Source organism: Oncorhynchus gorbuscha, linkage group LG05 (assembly GCF_021184085.1).
Source record: "Oncorhynchus gorbuscha isolate QuinsamMale2020 ecotype Even-year linkage group LG05, OgorEven_v1.0, whole genome shotgun sequence".
NCBI lineage: Eukaryota > Metazoa > Chordata > Actinopteri > Salmoniformes > Salmonidae > Oncorhynchus > Oncorhynchus gorbuscha.
Window position 1 is genome coordinate 53477283 of NC_060177.1, and position 22854 is coordinate 53500136.

General features: G+C 42.1%; 1 protein-coding gene across 1 annotated transcript in view; it reads left to right on the forward strand.

The window, feature by feature from the left end:
- The first annotated feature begins 2682 nt into the window (after positions 1-2682).
- fam222a (family with sequence similarity 222 member A) overlaps positions 2683-22854 on the forward strand; it is an 81988-nt gene continuing 61816 nt past the window's right edge. The window contains exon 1 of the mRNA XM_046350140.1: positions 2683-3609. The gene's annotated coding sequence lies outside the window, so the exon portion shown is untranslated. The remainder of the gene's footprint in view (positions 3610-22854) is intronic.

Consider the following 22854-nt stretch of genomic DNA (forward strand, 5'->3'; position numbering starts at 1 on the left):
CAATCATTTAGTCTTCCCACACCTGTTCCCGATCCTTTCCCCTGATTAGAGTCCCTATTTCTTCCTTTGTGTTCCGTTCCTGTCCTGTCGGTTCCTTGTTTAGTATTCACCGTGCTGTGTTTGTGTATCGCCCTGTGGTGTCGTGTTTTCCTCAGATGCTGCGTGGTGAGCAGGTGTCTGAGTCTGTCTGGTTCAAGTGCCTTCCCGAGGCAACCTGCTGTTCACCTGCTGTTCAAGTTCGAGTCTCCAGTTTGTCCTCGTCATTTCGAGTGAAAGTTGTGTTTTTTTTTGTTTGTAATTACTTTACTGGATTAAAGACTCTGTTTTCGCCAAGTCGCTTTTGGGTCCTCTTTCACCTGCATGACAGCCACCTCCCTAGATTTACAGTAGTGGCTTATCCAATATTGGCCAAATGGCCACCCAAAAAACTCAAATAGGAAAATAGCTGTAGCTGTAACAGGCCATTTCGGATCAGTATCATTTAGGGAGAAAACAACCGTTACCAGTGCATTGCATGGGGGGAGTTTTACTTCCAGGTCTCTTGGCAGGGAAATGTTCAGTGGGATCTGCTAGGCCTATCATCAGGCCTTAATGGCACAGATATCATCGGGAATCATTTCCAGCTGATGCACAAGCTCAGACATATTATTTTGAAACCTATATTTAATATAGCTGCACAGAAAATGATCCACTGTGATATTGTGCTTGTCTCCTGTATAAATAATCCATTATTTGTATGTATGTGCCCTCATGGTACCTTGGGGGATTGGAACAAGTGTTTTCACAACGCAGTTGTGTCCATTCTTTGGCGTATTGGGCGTACTCTAATAAAACTGAGTAAACATGCTTTGAATATTTGTTGAGAATTAACAGTTGAGTCATCTGCTTATCAGCTAATCAAATAGCTTGCTTGCATGGGTCGCTCAGGCACAACAGTGTTCTGCTTGAGTATTTTTCCATTTCTAAGATATTGAGTTGATTGACTGGCTGTATTCAATGTACACTGTTTGTCGAGATAGGATTGATTCTCACCAACCAGACAGATCCTTCAATAAAGAAAGCACATGACAACTGGAGGGTGACTAGAAGGGGGGAACAATTAGAGCCCACCCGCTGGGCAAAAACTGGTTGAATCAATGTTTTTCCACATAATTTCACCCCCAAAACAAAATAAAGTCCATGTTATGATGTTGAATCAATGTGGAAAACTGATTGGATTTGCAAAAAGTCATCAACGTAAGTGCATTATGTATTTTTTTTTAACCCAACTTATAACCAAAACCCAATGACATGGTGCATGTTTTGTTGTTGATTTCACTTCAAGTTAACGTTAGTTGACAACTCAACCAAATATAAATCTAAACTATATGTTGAACTGGCATCTGTGCCCAGTGAGCAGTGACTAACTACCTAGAGGATGATACCCAGAGAGTAGTGTCCAGTGTCTCAGACCACATAAAAGACCACATACTGTATGTATTCTCCAAAGAGATGTGACTTTTTTTTAGCCCACTGAGAATAGCATGAAAGTGCAAGTCATACAGAGTATTTTCAAGGGAAGGGCCAGGACAGCCAGTAACATAGCATGGAACTGCCAGTGCAAGAGGGGATTGGTGAGCAATCAGATAGGGCAGAATTGATGACCTGGCTCAGGATGGATTTCTGGAAGAGCGGGCTGCCACAGCGAGGTAATACTTTCAGGCTCTTATCGGCACTGGCATAAGCTGAGGGCTGCATCACCCACTTCCCAGCGTCAGCTTATTATGAGAGGCCATGATGTGATTGCCTTGTACTGCTTTTGTGTGTTCCAGCAGGGTCTGTATGTGTGTGCCAGGCGTCCGGGCTGGACAGAGTGCTTGTGGAGATGCCCTCACGTCACTCACCGCAAACTCCATGTAGCTCCCTGTATTCATTGTGATAGTTTCCTAAGTGTGGAATGCATTTTTGCAAGCAGAATTCCAATGATGGATAGACTAGAAGATGTTGGGTTCAAATTCAAGTGGACAGAGTAAGTTATTTAATTTACATATTTATTGTGGATGCTACATGTAATGTATGTCTTAATTAAAGTATTTTTAAAAATGGGAAAAGTTTAACAGACGGTTTTTAATTCTGGGCTGGGTTGGTCTCTCCCATGTTGCCAGGCTGTGCCTATTTAGTGCTCACAGCAGCAGGCTCTAGCAGTTGTTTGAAAAATTGTGAAAACCATGAGACAGTCTGTTACATATATAAGGCTAAATGTAATAAAAGTTTAAAGCACACGATATACCTACATTTACTCTATATGGCTTCTCCTTCGTAAATTAGGAGACCCTTATCAGGGCTTTGTTATGCCTATCATGAAGAGAGAATGGTCAACCCTTGTATTCCGTTTATTATAGGACCTGTAATAAACGGATTCACGTTTCTTATTTACAATGTGCAAACGAGGCGCCTAGACTGAATATCTGCATTCTAGGCAACTAGTCTACTAATTTCATTAAATTGGATAGATTTTCCGCGAATAAACAACGTGGTTTCAATAAAGACGCCTGGACGCTGACAGCGTCACCGTGGTAACAATCCTCAATTATCAATGATAGGCTAACCCGTGCAAACGTTTCAATTCCCTCACAGTGCAATGATTGGTTGGTGGGCGGTCTGAAGAGCTGGGAGAGTCTGCATCGTTCCGGTTATTGTCAGTTTGGGCAGCTCGGCATACGGAGAGGACCGCATCTCGAAGCGCAGTGAGCTGCCTAAAACAGACTAACATTATCGATATTGCTTGGTATTTATATGAAAGAAATGAACAACGCAGAGGAATGTTTAGATCTTGTTTTGTCACCTCAATTGGAAATCCGAGTCTGTAACCGGGAGGACAGAGGTTTCTGATAGGCAGAGAAAGTGTTTAAGACGAAAAGAGCTTCATCGCCAGGATTTAATTGCGCCTATTCATTTATTTCCAACAACTGCATTTGTTTCAAAGCCAAGCTTTGGAATCTGTCCGGTTACTCGGTGCCATAGACTACGTTGAAACATTTTGTCTACTTGACAAATCCAGATTGATTAGACTAAATAGGGGAAACACTTTGCCTATAGCCTAAACTATATCAATTCTTTTGGATTGACAATTCTGTTTTGTGACCAGGCTTTTTGGAGATATTATCCAGGAAACGAGGAGAAGAAAGAACACTAAAGCGGATAATTTTTGACAGGCTACTTTGTTTCGGAGGGCGAAAGGTTGACTATGCTATGCGTTAGGTGAAACCACGGTTTAACTGGAGAGATTGACACGCAACGCTCCTGGATTTGCCGACCTGTTATTTTAATACGCCGTCGTCCAGTCCAGGAAACGAAACGTATCAGTTCAAATATTGTTCCTTGACAGAAAGAGCAATTATCTTAACTATTTGGTTTTCCGGTTTGGAATCCGATTCACTCTCTGAATGTTCATGGCACTGAAAAGGGCAGAATAAACTGTATTGCTGATCAACGACGAGTGGTTTTGTGGTTTTGGAGAGTGGGGTGAAACGTTTTTGATTACTCTCTGGACGGCAACGCTCTGAAGCAGACTGCTCAGCGCCAGTTAACCTGCATGGGATTCTAGTCTGCAATACGAAACAATTTATGGTAAATATGTTCCCCTTTTCTAACTTCACCTGCCAAAACGATATCGGTCTAGTAATAAATTCAATGCTTGCGTAAATTTCTGATTTTGTTGCAGCCTAATTAATGGCAGCTTGGGTCATTTGGCGACATGTCCGCATATCATAATTGATGGATGGAGTGAAGGACAGCACAGTGTATAACAATTGATGGCTAGTGTTGTAAGAAAATAGAATGAGGATGTCAAATGCTCGGTCTATGGTGCACATATGTTGATAGGATTCTGGGATAGGATAGGCTAGAAAACCTTTGTGTTCATGCATAGTCTAACGTACAATAAAGGAAGCGTTGTAAAAATCGATGTCAGTTACTGAATGGCTTTAGGATCTGCTTTGATGTGTAGTATTTGGTATTTCAAGGATTGGGAGCAATTAAGTATATTGCCGGGAAGTGGGCTATGCAAGGCACTGGCACAGCAGGCTCAGAATTAGGGTGTGAAATTCCTTTCTGTATGCCTCCATGCGTCATATAATTTTAAATCAGCCGTGGGTAAATATAGTTTCAAAGGAAATGAATGATTTCCCCATAAGTGTAACTGGCGCTGCGTTTCTGTAAATAGTTCATGTCATACACTGATGTTGATCAGAGCTCTCCGATGTTCTCTTCCTCAAATGAAAGAGCAGCACCAGTGATTTAATTCCTCAGAACTTTTTCAGATGGTCCTTGTAGCCTATGCCTAGTGTTACCGGTAGGCCTACCACTGTCCCATTCGATGTAGATATGAAGTAGAAACTATTATGCCTAGTGTTACCGGTAGGCCTACCACTGTCCCATTCGATGTAGATATGAAGTAGAAACTATGCCAGAGTACATGTGCCGAAGAACAGTTTCCAAGACTAAATCCGCAGTTTGACTATCTCTAATCTAAATGCGGAAATCGTCCTAATGTTTCAGATTAAAGCAATTGTTAATGATGATTATTTATGTTTAAACAGCTGTGCTGCGGTCATAGGTTTTGAGGCGGGGCCGAGTAGGTTTGCCAAAGTATTAAATACATTTTGATAAATGTATTCATAGGCTACTATTTCATCCATCAACAAAAATATAGGCCTAGTCCCGATACATCTACAGATGCTAGCCAAGCATGCTGGCCATTCATTCTATCAGTTAGCTGGGTTGTTTGAGATGGACCCATTTTTTTGCATCTATGGATGCGAGCCAGTCCTCCTTTCTAAATGGCAACGCTTTGACAGTGGCTTGCAGAAGTGTTCACCCCCTTGGCATTTTTCCTATTTTGTGGCCTTACAACCTGGTATAATTTGATTCACACAGCATGCTTACCACTTTGACGATGCCAAATATTTCTTCTTGTGAAGTCAATACTTTGTAGAGACACCTTTTGCAGCAATTACAGCTGCAAGTCTCTTGGGGTATGTCTATATAAGCTTGGCACATCTAGCCACTGGGATTTTTGCCCATTATTCAAGGCAAAACTGCTCCAGCTCCATCAATTTGGATGGGTTCCGCTGGTGTATAGCAATATTTAAGTCATACCACAGATTCTCAATTGAATTGGGGTCTGTGCTTTGACTGGGCCATTCCAAGACAGTTAAATGTTTCCCCTTAAACCACTGAAGTGTTGCTTTAGCATTATGCTTATGATCATTGTCCTGCTGGAAGGTGAACCCCTGTCCCAGTCTCAAAGCTCTGGGAGACTGAAACAGATTTCCCTCAATTTCCCTGTATTTAGCGCATCCATCATTCATTCAATTCTGACCAATTTCCCAGTCCCTGCCGATGGAAAAACATCCCCAGAGCATGATACTGCCACCACCATGCTTCACTGTGGGGATGGTGTTCTCAGGGTGATGAGAGGTGTTGGGTTTGTGCCAGACATAGTGTTTTCCTTGATGGCCAAAAAGCTCAATTTTAGTCTTATCTGACCAAAGTACCTTCTTCCATATGTTTGGGGAGCACGTTTGGCAAAGACAATGTTTTGCTTATTTTATTTTCTTTAAGCAATGTCTTTTTTTCTGGCCACTCATCCGTAAAGCCCAACTCTCTGGAGTGTACGGCTTAAAGTCGCCCTATAGACAGATACTTCCATTTTCGCTGTGGAGCTTTACAGCTCCTTCAGGGTTATCTTAGGTCTCTTTCTTGCTTCTCTGAATAATACCCTCCCTGCCTGGTCTGTGGATTTTGGTGGGCGGCCCACTCTTGGCAGGTTTGTTGTGGTGCCATATTCTTTCCATTTTTTAAATAATGGATTTAATGGTGGTCTGTGGGATGTTCAAAGCTTCAGATACAGTGCCTTGCGAAAGTATTCGGCCCCCTTGAACTTTGCGACCTTTTGCCACATTTCAGGCTTCAAACATAAAGATATAAAACTGTATTTTTTTGTGAAGAATCAACAACAAGTGGGACACAATCATGAAGTAGAACAACATTTATTGGATATTTCAAACTTTTTTTAACAAATCAAAAACTGAAAAAATGGGCGTGCAAAATTATTCAGCCCCCTTAAGTTAATACTTTGTAGCGCCACCTTTTGCTGCGATTACAGCTGTAAGTCGCTTGGGGTATGTCTCTATCAGTTTTGCACATCGAGAGACTGAATTTTTTTCCCATTCCTCCTTGCAAAACAGCTCGAGCTCAATGAGGTTGGATGGAGAGCATTTGAACAGCAGTTTTCAGTTCTTTCCACAGATTCTCGATTGGATTCAGGTCTGGACTTTGACTTGGCCATTCTAACACCTGGATATGTTTATTTTTGAACCATTCCATTGTAGATTTTGCTTTATGTTTTGGATCATTGTCTTATTGGAAGAAAGGTCGCAAAGTTCAAGGGGGCCGAATACTTTCGCAAGGCACTGTATTTTTTTTATAACCCAACCTTGATCTGTACTTATCTACAACTTTGGCCCACCTGTTTGGAGAGCTCATTGGCCTTCATGGTGCTACTTGCTTGGTGCTATGCCTTGTTTAGTGGTGCTGCAGACACTGGGGCCTTTCAGAACAGGTGTGTTATTTATTTATATATATTACTGAGATCATGTTCCAATTAGATTTAGTCAATGCCACTCCAACATTGCTCATCGTAATCTCTCTCTATCTCTCTATCTATATAGCTTAATTCCGTTCATTTAATTTGAGGTTGTATGTATTGTTAGATATTACTGCACTGTTGGAGCTAGAAACACAAGTATTTCGCTACACCCGCAATAAAATTTGCTAACGTGTATGTGACAAATTGGATTTGAACTCATTGGCCAGAATGCCAAGCGTCACGTCTAGAGGAAACCTGGCACCATTGAATTATGGTGGTGGTAGGGATTGGGAGACTAGTCAGGATCAAGGGAAAGATGAACGGAGCAAAGTAAAGAGAGATCCTTGATGAAAACCTGATCCAGAGTGCTCAGGACCACAGACTGGGGCGAGGTTCACCTTCCAACAGGAAAAAGCCCTAAGCACACAGCCAAGACAATGCAGGAGTGGTTTTTGGACAACTCTCTGAATGTCCTTGAGTGGCCCTGCCAGAGCCCGGACTTGAATCCGACCGAACATCTCTGGAGAGACCTGAAAATAGCTGTACAGCAACACTCCCCGTCCAACCTAACAGCTTGACTGGATGGACAGAGAGGGATGTGAGAAACTCCCCTAATACAGGTGTACCAAGCTTGTAGCTTCATACCCAAGAAGGCTCGAGGCTGTAGTCCTTGCCAAAGGTGCTTCAAAGTACTGAGTAAATTATCTGAATACTTAAGTAAATGTGATATTTCCGTGTTATTGTTAATACTTTAGTAAAAATGTCTAAACCTGTTTTTGCTTTGTCATTAGAGGGTATTGTGTATAGATTAAGGATGACTTTTTTAAAGATTTAAAAAGTATAATAAGTCTGTAACGTAACAATTTGGAAAGTCTGAATAATTTTAATGTTATTTTGATGAATTTATTCATTTATTCATGCACCTTGGGGGTTTGTGGTATATGACCAAGAACAGCCCTTAGCTGTGGTATATTGGCCATATACCACACCCCCTTGTGCCTTATTGCTTAATTAGAACGTGTTGTAAACAGCAGGTGCTGACAGGAAATATTTATATTATATTTTTTATCTGTTTAGGATTTAACATGGGGACCATTAGGATTAGGACACGCACACACGCCAGTGGCGGCTGGTGGGAGGAGCTATAGGAGGACAGGTTCATTGCAATGTTTGGAATTGAATCAATGGAATAGACTCAAATGCGTTGTTTCCAAGTGTTTGAATCCATTCCAGCCATTACAATGACCCCGTCCTCCTAATAGCTCCTCCCACCAGCCTCATCTGACACACACCACACACACACACGTTCATCTTCATAGACCAGAGGGGGGGACACAAACCCTAATTTAAGCAAATAGTTATTTTCCCAATGTGGATATCCTGGAGTTTGTGGCTAGCTAATACTCCTGGATAATCCATTTACATACCACTTCAGGCCTTAGATACTTTAAGCAATCTCTGCATTTTTTCAGTGGCTGGATAGTGGAGTAGCCTTCAGTTGAGCACAGTGAAGGTTTCCCTTCCCTCGCTTGCTCATTGATAATCTAACATGGGGGCCCCTCTACATCCAGGGCCAGGCTCCTAGAGTCGCCAGCCATGTGCGGCACCTGCTATAGCATAGCACGGCGCCTGTTTGCTACTATTGAATAAAACATTGGGTGATGTACGAGGCCGAGGCTTCACCTGAGGGGGCAGAGCCGCCTCATTTACTTCCTCCACTCGGCGTCTATGACCCGCTGAGCAAATTGTGTTCATATTAGAGCTGCGGCTGTTCTTCACTGAAAACAAATAGTCTCCCCAGCATAATCCTTAACTTAACTCAACATGATTGGTTGGGGATGGTAGCTGGGGAGGATGGGGTTAGCTACTGGTGCTAGAAGGACAGCCTAATATGTAGGCTAGGTCAGTGATTTACCTCTTGGATTTTTATTTTTTATTTTTAACAAAATATCATGACTCATACTGGCTCTGAAGGCTGACAAATTAACATGGTGACCTTAAAGTGTTTACTTAGGAATTGGGATTTTGATAAAGTATCCTGACATATTTTTCAAAAATAATTATCCCAGCTGATTGTTTTTACTGTAGAAATCTCATTCACAGGATTCTAAATCCACAAAGAAAATAACTAACGCAAGGTTTCTATTGTAATTGTAAATGTATTTTTTTTTTAAATGAATTCTATTCATCCTTAATTGAAACCATCACAAAGAAATCTCCCTGCCCCTGTTGGGCTAAAATGCTGATGGATTGGCCTGGAGAAATGTAACCACACTCAAAATCATAGACAGTACTATGGCTTAATGCACTGGCCATCAATGCTATTACATGTATAGTTTGAACCATGTTTTGAGGCTATACAGTGTTTTGTTTACATTTAAGAGTAAAGCTTTTTTTGGTTCTGAATCGGTACAACAGTTAAACTAAGCGGTTGAGGCATTTATATTCTTCAAGAATGAATTGGCATACAGTGCCTTCAGAAAGTATTCACATTCCGAGACTCTATCAGAATAAAATGTATGTTACAGCCAGAATTTTGAATGAATTTAATTGATACCCCATAATGTCAGTGATTAGCATGATTTTTTTTTTTTATGACTTAATTTTTTAAAATTTATTTCACCTTTATTTAACCAGGTAGGCTAGTTGAGAACAAGTTCTCATTTGCAACTGCAACCTGGCCAAGATAAAGCATAGCAGTGTGAACAGACAACCTCTTGTACCCCAAGAGTGTACCCCACACACAATTATCTGTACGATTTCTCCACAATACTAACCTAGTTCACAGTGAAATTAATGAAAGCCTGTGCATAATAAAAATATTCCAAAACATGCATCATGTTTGAAACAAGGCACTAAAGTAATTCTGCAAAAAATGTGGCAAAGCAATTCACTTTTTGTCATGATTACAAAGTGTTATGTTTGGGGCAAATCCAATACAACACTTTACTGGGCATTACTTTCCATAGTTTCAAGCATAGTGATGGCTGCACCATGTTATGGGTATGCTTGTAATTGACTGGAGAATTTTTCAGGATAAAAAAAAATAATGGAATGGTGTGACGCACAGGCAAAATCCTAGAGGAATACTTGGTTCAGTCTGCTTTCCACCAGACACCAGGAGATTAATGCAACTTTCAGCAGGACAATAACCTAAAACACAAGGCCAAATCTCCACTGGGGTTGCTTACCAAGAAGACTGTGAATGTTCCTGAGTGGCCAAGTAATAGTTTTGTCTTAAATCTACTTGAAAATCTATGGCAAGACCGGAAAATGATTGTCTAGCTATAATCAACAACTAATTTGACAGAACTTGGGCAAATGTTGCACAATCCCGGTGTGGAAAGCTCTTATAATAATAGAGATTTACACAGAAAGACTCATAGCTGTAATCGCTGCCAAAGGTTATTCTGCAACGTATAGACTTAGGGGGTGTGAATACTTATGTAAATGAGATATTTATGTATTTAATTTTCAATAAATTTGCACACATTTCTAAAAACATGTTTTGATTTTATTATGGGACGTTATGTGTAGATGGGTGAGGAAAAAAATATTATTTTCAGGCTGTAGTCGAGGGCTATGAATACTTTCTGAAGGAACTGTATATCATTAATTTATACAGTAAGTCCAAAAATGGATGTAGAAACTAAGGATTCTAGCTGTGGTCGAATGATCAAAGCACTCTAGTGGTCACACGAGTAGAATGTTATTCATATTTTTCATAATGAATCAACATGGATTTTATAAACTCAGAACGTCAGGTGTTTCTATGTCAAATGGTTTTGTTATATTTCAGTCTTCCGTAATGTATATAAAGTGTAATATTGGGATGCAAACTCAAACTTTTTAATACATTTTAGCTATATATCTGACATGGTACAGGTGTCTATTTTTTTAAGCCCTTAACCATGTTTGAGGTGTATACTTTTGTTTCCAAGTAGATATATTTTAAGACAACCAAGAAACACTGTGTGACCCTGATTTTAGCCCTGTGCAGTAAAATGTTAAGGCGTTTCCATCCTAGGTAAACTCAACACTATGCTGAGTAAGGCTCGTCTTAGTGCAATATCTTTCAAAGTCCATCTTTGTTTTTGATTAATTGCCTCCCCGAAACCATCTAAAAAGCAGAACAAACCTGATGCCGTTGGCTGAGCTTTCAACAAGTATCCTTCTTAACGTGCACAGAATTGTGGTTGAAGGACTGATTACATTTGAGTAAGATATTAAAACAGAAGGTATACTAAACAAGCCCAGGCACTATTTCAATTTCCAACACTGAAATATTATTTGGAGATGATTGATAGCTTTGGTGTGAATGCACTGTACTCCTTGCTTATGTAAACTGCAGCCATGTGAGAATTAGTAAGGTTGGCTCATGAATATCTTTAGAATAGCTCAACTTTAATTTCCTGTTCTATGTATTCATCTTTTTTATATCCCACTATGGTTTGATTGTCTAAATGCAGACCCAAAGGCAACAAAACCCCACTAGCACAACATGTGCAGTGCCACTGCAAACATACCTTGTATGATATATATATATTTAAATCCTCTGCTTTGGTTTATCTTCACTATAAAATGAGCTTACTGTGCCAACGTAATTATTTGTGATATATTTACAGCAACGCAATAGCACATTTGTTTTCCAGATAGAGGTGTTTTGATTTATTTTGTATATGAAAGTAAAGGGAATGAAAAGCAGTGATCCTATCTTCATCCTGTGGCACAGCTTCCACAACCACTGACAATATTAAGTTGTTTCTTTCCTTCCAGGAAATACATTTAGGCAAAAAAAATGTAATGTGACACATGGGCATTTGGGAGTTAGGTCCATGAACCTTCTCTCAAGGGCATCCAAACGGCTTCTCAATAGATATTGATCAAAGAGTTCCTCGTGCGGGGAAGTTAGTGTACTGTATATATTTGCGCCGACTACACTGTGCACAATTATTTGTGTTAACAATTTACATATGAATGAAGGAAAGATGTTCCCGTGAGCGTTGGTTTGTGTTACAAGCCGCCCTGTATCGTTTGCCATTTTGTGGTACAGGTAATATGCTATATGCATATCCAAAATATGGTTGGTAGTGTTAGCAAGGATGGAGCCTGGGTGTTGTCTGTCTCAAGTGGCTCTATATAGTATCTTCAGTGACACTATTTCTTCCCCGGTCTTGCTGCCTTAGCACAATACGGCTTAAAGAGGAAATGGATCGGTCGATGTGGCTAGTTCGTACTGTGTTTTCAAACAATGTAAGGACACAAAAAGGGAGGAGGTTTGTCTCGCCCGCTTGTGAAGATTAAGGAACGATCGATCCTATGTTACCGTTTACCACATTCCAGGCATGTGGTTTCGACATGCCTTGGGTCTTTAATGAGGCTGAAATGATTGTTGTTAAAGGATACGGTTAACGCTGGACCAGAACGATGTACATGAGTCATGTCCTAACAACGGAATTCTATTTCATTTGAATTTGTTACCAAAGTTTGTACCACATCAAATCAAATGGACTGAAACCCCAAACGGCAAGCAATGCAGGTGTAGAAGCACATCTACACATCAGGTGTAGAAGCACATCTACACATCAGGTGTAGAAGCACATCACATCTGTTTATATCAAGTCTATATCACCCCCCAATATCGCCGTCTTTTTTGGCTACTGATATCAGCCGTCTCCCTCCTTGTTTCCCTGTTCGAAATCGGGCCTAGGACCCACTCATTTTTATTTTAGAAATCTGGTGAGAGAAACAGAAGACATTGGCTCTTTTTGGATTTAAGAGTGCAGAGAGAGAGAGAGAGCATTTTTTTGATTCTTGATTGTGTATGCCACCCTGCAGTGTCTCCACTGGCTGCCGTGTGTTGGCGAGCTGCTTTTGTTCCCAAAGCCTTATTATATGTCTGTGCCTTGAGGTAATCTCAAGACGTGATTACCTTGCCTTGGACTGTGAAGGACAGGTTGGTGATGTGCCCAAACAAGTGTTCATCCACTGTAACCCATAGGGATTGGCAGGCAGTGGGCTTTTCATCAGGATCAAGAGTGAAACTAATAGCATAACTAACACATCCAACAGTACGGAACCAGGCTCAGTTGACACTCTATTCCTACTCCGTGATAAGCTAACCAGTTCTCAAAAAGGCTCATACAGAAGCCTAACCCACAGAACGCAGTTATGAATTTAAGGTACAAGGTGGAATCTCCCAAGAGATCCTTGTCCCCAGTAAGGATAGTTATGTGAATCCTATACGTTTCAGGTTTGCACAACGAAGATTAATAGGCTGAATGAAATCACCTCAGCTGCTGAGGCGGCAATACAGAATATTGCTAGGTTCATAACCAATCGAGCTGAAGTGAAGGAAGGACGTGTTGCCGCCAAAAGAACTTTCCAACAAAGAGGGAGAGGATAAAACAAATCTGACAAGCTCTCCAACTGCAAATTTGTTCTCCTTTAAAAACGATGCCTCTCTGGCCTTGCCTCGTGGTAACATTGATTTGTCATGTGTGACAGTGCTGGCTGCTCTCAAATCACCCTGGTGATGACATTGATCTCAAGGATTGTGAGCGGGGGGACCATGGAGACACGGCACAATGATAACTCAACTCAAAAGCTCACTGAAGCCACCTCAACCTCAGCAGTGCATTACAAAGCATTATATAGCAATGATTTTCTTTCTGGGGGTGTGCTTGAGCCAAAAGGGGTTCTTTACACCTCGGCATTGCGTTGAGGCCTTGGATATGATTAGGGACATTTATTCCTCCAGAAACCTATGTGTGTCGTGGCCTCATCAACAATTATGCATGAAGGAAGCTTTTGATTCGTTGTGGAGGCTTGGATGCCGTTTGATTTGCTGTTGTGTGTTATCTCCTGAACTCTTTATCGCCAGTTGTTTCCATGCCAGAAGCAGCAAGGGATGTTTTTGAATGTTTTTTTTCTCGTGCGAGCATCTGATTTAATCTCCCCCCCCCCCCCCCCCTCCCTCCCATGCTGGTGTACTTTAATCTGGAACGGGAACTATCTGATTCTCCTCGTTTATTGAGAAAGATCAAACTATAATGCAACAAGGAACTGCATCTCATCCTAATCTCCGTCTCTGTTTTGATTTTGGTCAGTTGCCATTCCTTGTGGGGAGGGCAAGATAAAGCGCTTTGTCTTTATGCTTCGGTCATTCTCCGGTGACAGTAGCCCGCACTTTGCATGTCTTTTCATCTGCTGATTGGTTGATCACCTGGTTGTTGGAGCTGTCAGCACGAATAAACGGAGCCAATGATTGTAAAAAATTGCGAATAGTCATATGACCTAAATGGGGTGAACTTTTGTCTGCCATTTTTAAAAATTAATTTCCTTAATGATTAGGTAACTCTGGCTATGGGAGCCAAGTGTTCTTTACATATTGGCAGTTTTACACAGGGGTTTGAGGCCCTATGTGAATGGCCTAGGTCACCCTGTGCCCTCGGGGCCTGTGCTGTAGATGTCTCATAGTTCTGAATGACTGCATTCTAATTAAACAAAATAGAAGTAAGCTACTACTGCAATTTTGCTCAGCCAATTCAGATATTATATCATTCAAAACGATAGGGATTGTAATGTGTTCAGAAGCCTGGCTTTGGGAGTGTGTGACAATGGCTACATGACTTGATTGTTGCAAATGGATACTACTTACACGGGGGTGACACAGCGACCGTTAGCGTCTGTGACAAAACAAAATCGAGTCCGTTACCCAATTCTGATGGCATTGCTGTAAAGGTAATACAATTTCCACTGACTGGTGAAAAGAATGTCTGTTCGGCATGGTAATTGGAGAAGCCACCCCTCTTTGTTTCCCCCAGCTCAGTGTGAACGCAACACGTTTTAATAAAACTCTGGAGATTTGAATCTTTTACTGCCGGTCCTAGTACCGGGGACACGGAATGGAAAGCATGCACAGATAAAAGTCATTTAACTTTGACCTGTTTGAATTTTTAAGCTATAGACAGATTTGTGAGAGAGCATGCGAGGAGGGTGGGATGGGGGGGGGGGTAGTTGGTATATGTTTCTAGGCTAAACCCACGGTTAGAAATCCTTGCGATATTAAAGATCTGAGGCCCCTTGGCTTCTCCGTGCCTGCTTTCACTCGCGTACAGTCAGGAACATAGAAACAATGGCGCCAGGACACATATGGACAAACACACCCACTTCTCTCTCCTCGCGCCTGTTTTATTGCCTCCTGCCGGCTGCTGGAATTGCTTTTCTCCCTCGAGTGAGCCAGTCAAAGCCGGCTTTATTGTGTTAACCTATTTGTGTGTCAAGAGCGATTGCGGAGTTCTTTATCTCTGTTTGTATTCGGACGGGGAGAAGGCAGCGAGATGGTGGGCAGGGGAGATGGGCGAGCCACCAGAGTTCGACGGATGGATCACCTCAATCCACTCCTGAAGATAATGACTGGTTGCTAAGCCCCCCCCCCCCGACTGGCATCCAGAGTAATCTTTTTTTTTCTCTCAAAGATGTCACGTATAATTATAAACCCACTGCCATCCTGTGAAATCTGCCTAATAGTATTTAAATGTATTTAGATGAGTGGGGGTGGATATGGAATTGGAGATCTAATGTTTGACTCAACAACCTGTGTTTTTGTGTGTGTTCCTTTTCCCAATAAATTCAAACCACCTGCTGTAGCATATACGCTGATGCATTATCTACTTTGGCTGTGAGCAGTTGGAGTTTGGCGCCCAACCACACACACACACACACACACACACACACACACACACACACATATTCAGAGACCAGGGGGGGATCAGCGTTCCTTTTTGTGAGCTCTTAGTTTTATTAACATTTTTATTGAGTTGAAGGACTTGCTGACCCTTGGTGGCAATAATGAATTGCCTGCTGTGTGAGTTTTGGCAGAAATGACTGGCACGGATCCAAGCTTTTTAACCTAAGATTTGTGCTCTGTTGATTGAGCAGGTAACTTTGAGTCGGGGGTAGGTGGGTATGGTAGGTCGTTCTGTATTTAAATGGCAGGATGAAGGCATATTATTTGAACATGACTGCAATTTACACAGGCTTTCGTCCCAGCAGTCACACATGTGTGCCAAAGTCCACCCTCATTTTTAATGCCTGGCCAATTATCTTCACTGCTTCTGAAATCACCCTTCCCTCTCCTCCTTTTCCCTTGTATGTAGAGGTAAAATATGAATTAGAAGTTCAAATTAAAATGTGAACATATTCAATCAGGAAAACCTGAATACAGACCAGAATACTTGGGGTTCAAATTAAAATTGTACAGGGTGGTATGGTTGGTGTTGCGTTAATAAAGCACACATTTGGATGTAGAATTACATCTTGATTTATTTGCTTATTTTTTGAGGAGCGGAGTGGGCGTCTCATCCACGTCTGTCTGGCGTTCGCTCAACTGTGTGCTGCTTCACTCACTCTGGTTTCTGTTTAGTACCATCTCTCTTGAAATTTCAGACTCAAGAAACCGTTGCTACATCCGTTGCTATGTTTTGACAGCTTCCCTCGTCCGGGGAACTTCATACAGACATATGAAACATTCTACCCCCTCCTCCCTCCCTTTGTGGTATGGTTCTGTGACTGCGTCTCCGGGAAGGAACAGCTGTCCAGCTGTCACCACAGCCAGCCAATCAGCTGGTATCCAAGCAAGGCAACATCTGTAGAGGCTGAACGGGCAAGGGACAGCATGTCTCTACTCTTGTTTCTGAAGACCACGGAAGTGTGTCAAGCATGTTCACTCTACATGACCACTGTACTGACCATGTAAGTAGAATCGCTAGAAGCGGACGGTCCCTTGGAACACGACAATTTGACTGCACTCCCATAGGTACATTCAATACGGCTGACGTGGTATTGACATATCGATGGGTTTGTTCGTTAACGCAGTCTCACACTGTTACATTATAGCTATAATACGTCCACCCTACTGTTTGGCGGCGCATACATGGGCAACTTCAGAACACCTTTTCACCAAGTACACAGAATTGTACTTGTTGATATGGTGCTGCTAGTGACTACATTTAGAGACAGAATACAAACAGTGGAGTTTAAACCGTTTACATGCATTATATACAGTGCATCCACCCTGTACCGCGCTAAGCAACCCAAAATGGATCTTGGAACCTGTCATTTTGGTTGACTTGGTTGAGTCAATATAAACCACCTAAAAATGAATAAATAAATCTCACACACCTTCATGTGTTCTTTATCTGATGATGAGTGTGATTCCTGTTTTGGACATTGTCAAATACATTAGGAATTGGCTCTGTCTGCAATTCTTTCTGTTCTCATTCTAAGCTCCATCCCTACTAACAATTCTCAACCTCTGGATTGTGCATGTGTGTGTAAACAAAGTCCCAGCGATAGTGGCCTAGGCCTGACAACAACCGACTGGGAGACTCTCTCCTTCATGTAGCTCCCCCCTACATCTCTCCCCTCACTCGCTCCCAACCTCCTAGCAGCATGGGGAGAGGGAGAGGAGGAGGAGGCCCATAGAGCCGCCGGAGTGGGGTGTGGGAGAGCAGAGTGCCAGTCTCCTCTGTCAGCCACAAACCAGGATCTGGGAGAGCGAGCACATGGGACTTCCTCCTGGGATGATCCTGTGGTGAAGGAAAGGGAGGACAGCTGTTCACTGGGCTTGTTTTCTGCCTCTTCTTTCCATCAACGCATGGCTTCCTCTCCCCCTCTCTCTGATGCTGTCTGTCTTTAGCTTCTGTCATGCTGTTGGTGGATTTGTGGAATGGCACATGGAAAAAGGAAACATGTAGCATATAATTCTATATGGACTGACTAAGAAGAGGTCAGTTTGAGGATAGTGTCATGACACTGCCATCCACCTTCCTCTTCCACCTTCCTGCTTTTGTTATGAGACAGAAGTAGTGGATGACTTGTACTATTTTAAAACAGGCCTCAGGCATAGACCTCTGGTTTTCTACCCCTAGACAGACAGCTGCTGCTGAAACTGCGATGCGATGGCTTTGAACAAAGTTTGATGGATACTGTTGACTGGAGCTGAGTGAGAGAATTCCTCGATGACTCCAATTAAGTGTCACTTCAGGCTTGTCTCCCAGTCCCATTTACATTTTGTTCTCCATCTACGGCAGTGGTGTCAAACATACGGCCATCGAGGGGGTCCAATCCTGCCCGTGGGTGGTCAAATTTGGATTCATCAGACCAAAGGAAAGATTTCCGCCTGTCTAATGTCCATTGCTCGTGTTTCTTGGCCCAAGCAAGTCTCTTCTTATTGGTGTCCTTTAGTAGTGATTTCTCTGCAGCAATTCGACCATGAAGGCCTGATTCACAGTCTCCTCTGAACAGTTGATGTTGAGATGTGTCTGTTATTGGATCTTCTGAGTCTGGTAACTCTAATGAAGTTATCTTCTACCGCAGAGGTAACTCTGGGTCTTCCTTTCCTGTGACTGTCCTCATAAGAGCCAGTTTCATCATGGTTTTTGCAACTGCACTTGAAGAAACTTTCAAAGTTCTTGAAATGTTCCATAGTGACTCACCATCATGTCTAAAAGTAATGATGGACTGTTTCTCTTTGCTTATTTGAGCAGTTCTTGCAATAATATTTATTTACCTTTATTTAACCAGGCAAGTCAGTTAAGAACACATTCTTATTTTGACGGCCTAGGAACAGTGGGTTAACTGCCTGTTCAGGGGCAGAACGACAGATTTGTACCCTGTCAGCTCGGGGGTTTTGAACTCACAACCTTCCGGTTACTAGTCCAACACTCTAACCACTAGGCTACGCTGCCGCCCTAATATGGACTTGGTCTTTTACCAAATAGTGCTCTCTTCTGTATACCACCCCAACCTTGTCACAACACAACTGATTGGCCCAAACGCATTAAGAAGGAAATAAATTCCACAAATTCACTTTTAGCAAGGCACACCTGTTAATTGAAATGCATTCCAGATGACTACCTCATGAAGCTGGTTGAGGGTACTGTATATGTTTTAGAAATCTTCTTTTTTTTAGGGTTAAACTAACTCAATATACACTATACAGTGATTCGGAAAGAATTCAGAGCCCTTGAGATTTTCAACATTTTGTTACGTCACAGAATAATTCTAAAATGTATTAAATAAAACAAATTTCAACAAACAGTACCTTGTAATTTTAGCAAATGTATTAAAAACAAAAAAAGATGACTTATGTAAATAAGGTTTCAGACCCTTTGCTATGAGACTCTAAATTGAGCTGAGTTGCATCCTGTTTCCATTGATCTTCCTTGAGATGTTTCTACAACTTGATTGGAGTCCAACTGTGGTAAATTCAAATGATTGGACATGATTTGGAAAGGCATACACCTGTCTATACAAGGTCTCACAGTTGTCAAAAAAAAAACAAGTCATGAGGTCAAAGGAATTGTCCGTAGAGCTCCCAGACAGGATTGTGTCGAGGCACAGATCCAGGGAAATTCCTGCAGCATTGAAGGTCCCCAAGAACACAGTGGCCTCAATCATTCTTAAATGGAAGAAGTTTGGAACCACCAAGACTCTTCCTAGAGATGTCATTATGTGTAGATTGGTGACAAAAAAAAACTATTTAATCCATTTTAGAATAAGGCTGTAAAGTAACTAAATGGGGAAATAGTCAAGGTCTGAATACTTTCCAAAGGCATTGTATGTACAAAAGTATGTGGACACCCCTTCAAATTAATGGATTTGGCTATTTCAGCCACACCCGTTGCTGACAGGTGTATAACATCGAGCCCACAGCCATGCAATCACCATAGACAAACGTTTGCAGTAGAATGGCCTTACTGCAAAGCTCAGTGACTTTCAACGTGGCACCGTCATAGGATGCCGCCTTTACAACAAGTCAGTTTGTTAAACTAAAGCTGCCCCTGTCAACTATAAGTGCTGTTATTGTGAAGTGGAAACGTCTAGCAGCAACAATGGCTCAGCTGCTGAGTGCTGAAGCAGGTAGCGTGTACAAATCATCGATCTTCGGTTGCAACACTTGCTACAGAGTTCAAAACTGCCTCTGGAAGCAACACCAGCACGATAACTGTTCGTCAGGAGCTTCATGAAATGGGTTTCCATGGCCGAACGGCCGCTCACAAGCCTAAGATCCCCATGTGCAATGCCAAGCTTCGGCTGGAGTCGTGTAAAGCTTTCCACCATTGGACTCTGTAGCAGTGGAAATGTGTTCTCTGGAGTGATGAATCACATTTCACCATCTGGCAGTCCGTCGGACAAATCTGGGTTTGGCGGATGCCATGAGAATGCTACCTGCCCCAATGCAGAGTGCCAATAATGTTCTGGGGCTGTTTTTTGTAGTTTGGGCTAGGCCCCTTAGTTCCAGTGAAGGGAAATCTTAACACTACAGCATACAATGACATTTTAGATGATTCTGTGCTGTGGCAACTGTTTCAGCATGACAATGCCACTGTGCACAAAGTGAGGTCCATACAGAAATTGTTTGTTGAGATTGGTGTGGAAGAACTTTACTGGCCTGCACAGAGCCCTGACCTCAACCCCATCAAACACCTTTGGGATGAATTGGAAAGCCGACTGAGCCAAGCCTAATCGTCCAAAATCAGTGCTCGACCTCACTAATGCTCTTGTGGCTGAATGGAAGCAAATTCCTGCAGCAATTTTCCAACATCTAGTGGAAAGCCTTCGCAGAAGAGTGGAGGCTGTTATAGCCGCAAACGGGGACCAACTCCATATCAATGCCCTGATTTTGGAATGAGATGTTAGATGTGCAGGTGTCCACATAATTAAAACCAATTCGAAACGGTGTAGAAATTATAATGGACCTACATACAGCTCCTTGACCGTGTCCCGCCTGTTAAAAATGTAAATGAAAGCTAGACAGCATCGAAAATGTAAAAAACTATGGATAGGGGGTGTTATTTTGTACTAATTTTGAGTGCAATGAAATATAACACACTTTCAGTGCGATCCTCCAGACTTTGTTGGAGACAGAATGCCCCCCCCCCCCCCCCCCCCCCCCGGCAAAATTAGTTTAACACTCCTGTTCTACGGTGATGTGGTCGTGCTGCTGATTAAGAGGAAGGTGTTTGGTGATTTAAGCGTCATTGTGGCTTGACTGGGGTGCGAATCCGGAATCTCAACATTCCATATGGCTCTGTAGTGGTAAAATCTCTCCTCTCCTCCCCTGGCCCCCATTCAGCCATTCCCCACCCAGCCCCCCCCCCCCCCGATGACAAGGAAATGGTCTGTTCATGACTTATGGTTTTATCATTCAAATGTTCTCCATTGATGCCCCAACACTGTGATTGGCAGCTGAAGCTGAAAGACCAATGGAGCCGGGCGTCGACAGCTAGTTGGTAACCGTGACAATGGTGTCTCTCTCTACTTTGTTTTCAAACTTTTCCTGTTGTCACGGAAACCCCTCCAACTACGTTTCTGCCACAAGGACAGCATCCCCTATTAATCTTTTAAAGATGAGCCTGAGTAAAGAGGCCATAGGGGCGTTGAGGGTGCTGAAACACCACCTGAACAAAAATCTGAATTAAAATACAATATACATTTTTCCACAAAAAATACACAAAAGTAGTGCACTGGGCCTTTACTAGTCCTGTCTTAGTCGATGATATAGCCATGGGAAGCCAGACAGCATTTGGCCTCCCTTGACAAAAAGTATAAAATTATAGCCAATCAGCGTTGAGCAAAACTGAGTGAGCTCAACTGTGAAGGGAAGCCAGTTTGGATTTGGTTTCACTCCTATCACCGAGAAATACGTCATCGATAGAAACAACTTGAATTGTTGCATCTCCTTGTGTTGTTGTCCTGTGTTTGCTTGCTAGCTAAAAACGTCCTATTCCTAAATTAGCTGGGAAGATGGAAGTTCAATATGTAGCTAGATGTAGAAGGCTAATGTTAACTAGCTAACGCTGCCCATGAAAGGAACTTAGTCTAACAAGTATTTTGGCCAGGTAGCCTAGGACAACAAAAAATAAACGCCTGTACTGTATGACAGAGTCATAGCCCGAAAATGTTGGAAACATTTACTTTCTTGACCATGCTGTAGGTCATGTAACTGTTTGTCACATGCAATATGCTTTGTGGACTTCACAGGACAGAGTTTGCGCTCTGGTTTTGTGATGAAACAAATGTCTGGTTGAATTTATTCTGCCACTGTGTCTGTCTTCTTATTGTCTTTGCCTTAAGCATATATCACGGTTGCAAGGCATATGAACTAACAAGTTATAGAGCAAACAATTCAGTTATCACAACACGGTGATTTTACCCATGTACCGCTACTGGGCCCGAGTGCAGTCAGAAGCATCCTGATACCCCAATGCGTCAACAATTTAGGACACCCTCCACCTCTCCTGTAGGTGTGTCAGTACTAGGGTTTCCATTTGAAGGCAATATCTTGTTTTTGGCCGTTTTCTTTGTTTTTCTAACAGCAGAAAAATAGAATTGCCGCCAATTGTCCGGGAGAAGAGAAAGTCCTATTGCGAAATCCAAAATCCCATTTCGAAATAATGCTTTTTAGTTTATTAATTGATGGAAATACCAGTTGATTGAAATATATTTGACTGGTCATGCATATGGGTCTATAGGTTAATTTAGTGGAATTAAAATGGTCCGTGTGTACAGTATATTCGTTATGTATCTTATTTATCACACGCGTAAAGCATACAGATACAACGTCGTTGAGCGTAAAATGCTGTCTGACAGCGCTAGCGCCGCTGCTACAGCATCTCAAACAGAAAATGCATAGATGGCGAACGGAAACCAGGCTTCATCAGCACGTCACACAACCCTTTGCAATGAACCGGACGCAGTATACAATTTGAAAACATATACTCAATTGTTCGAAACCTGAACGTTTTACGACATAATATGAGGAATGTCTTACCTTGCTTCAAAGCAGCCCAGACAAAATCAGACCATATCCGCGGAGGCAATTATTTTATATCAACTTTCTTTCATTGTCCAGTAGCCAAAGGCACAATTCTTGTCACATAAGCAACCCATGCTAGTTTTTGCATATTAGATCTCCCCTCTTTCAATATTTGTTACGGATATGTTCATCTCTTGTCACGTGAAGCCGCTCTCGTGTGTGGTGCGCTTTTGATGGTGTTATCCCGCTAATTGCTTTATGTAACGAACCTTCAAGCATAGCCCACTTGTGCACATTAGCTGTATGAATTTGGGATCTATCGTCCCACAACTGTCCCAGAGTCTGTTTGGAACAGGCTATTTCTTTCTCAGCAAACTGACCAATAGAATAGGTCAAC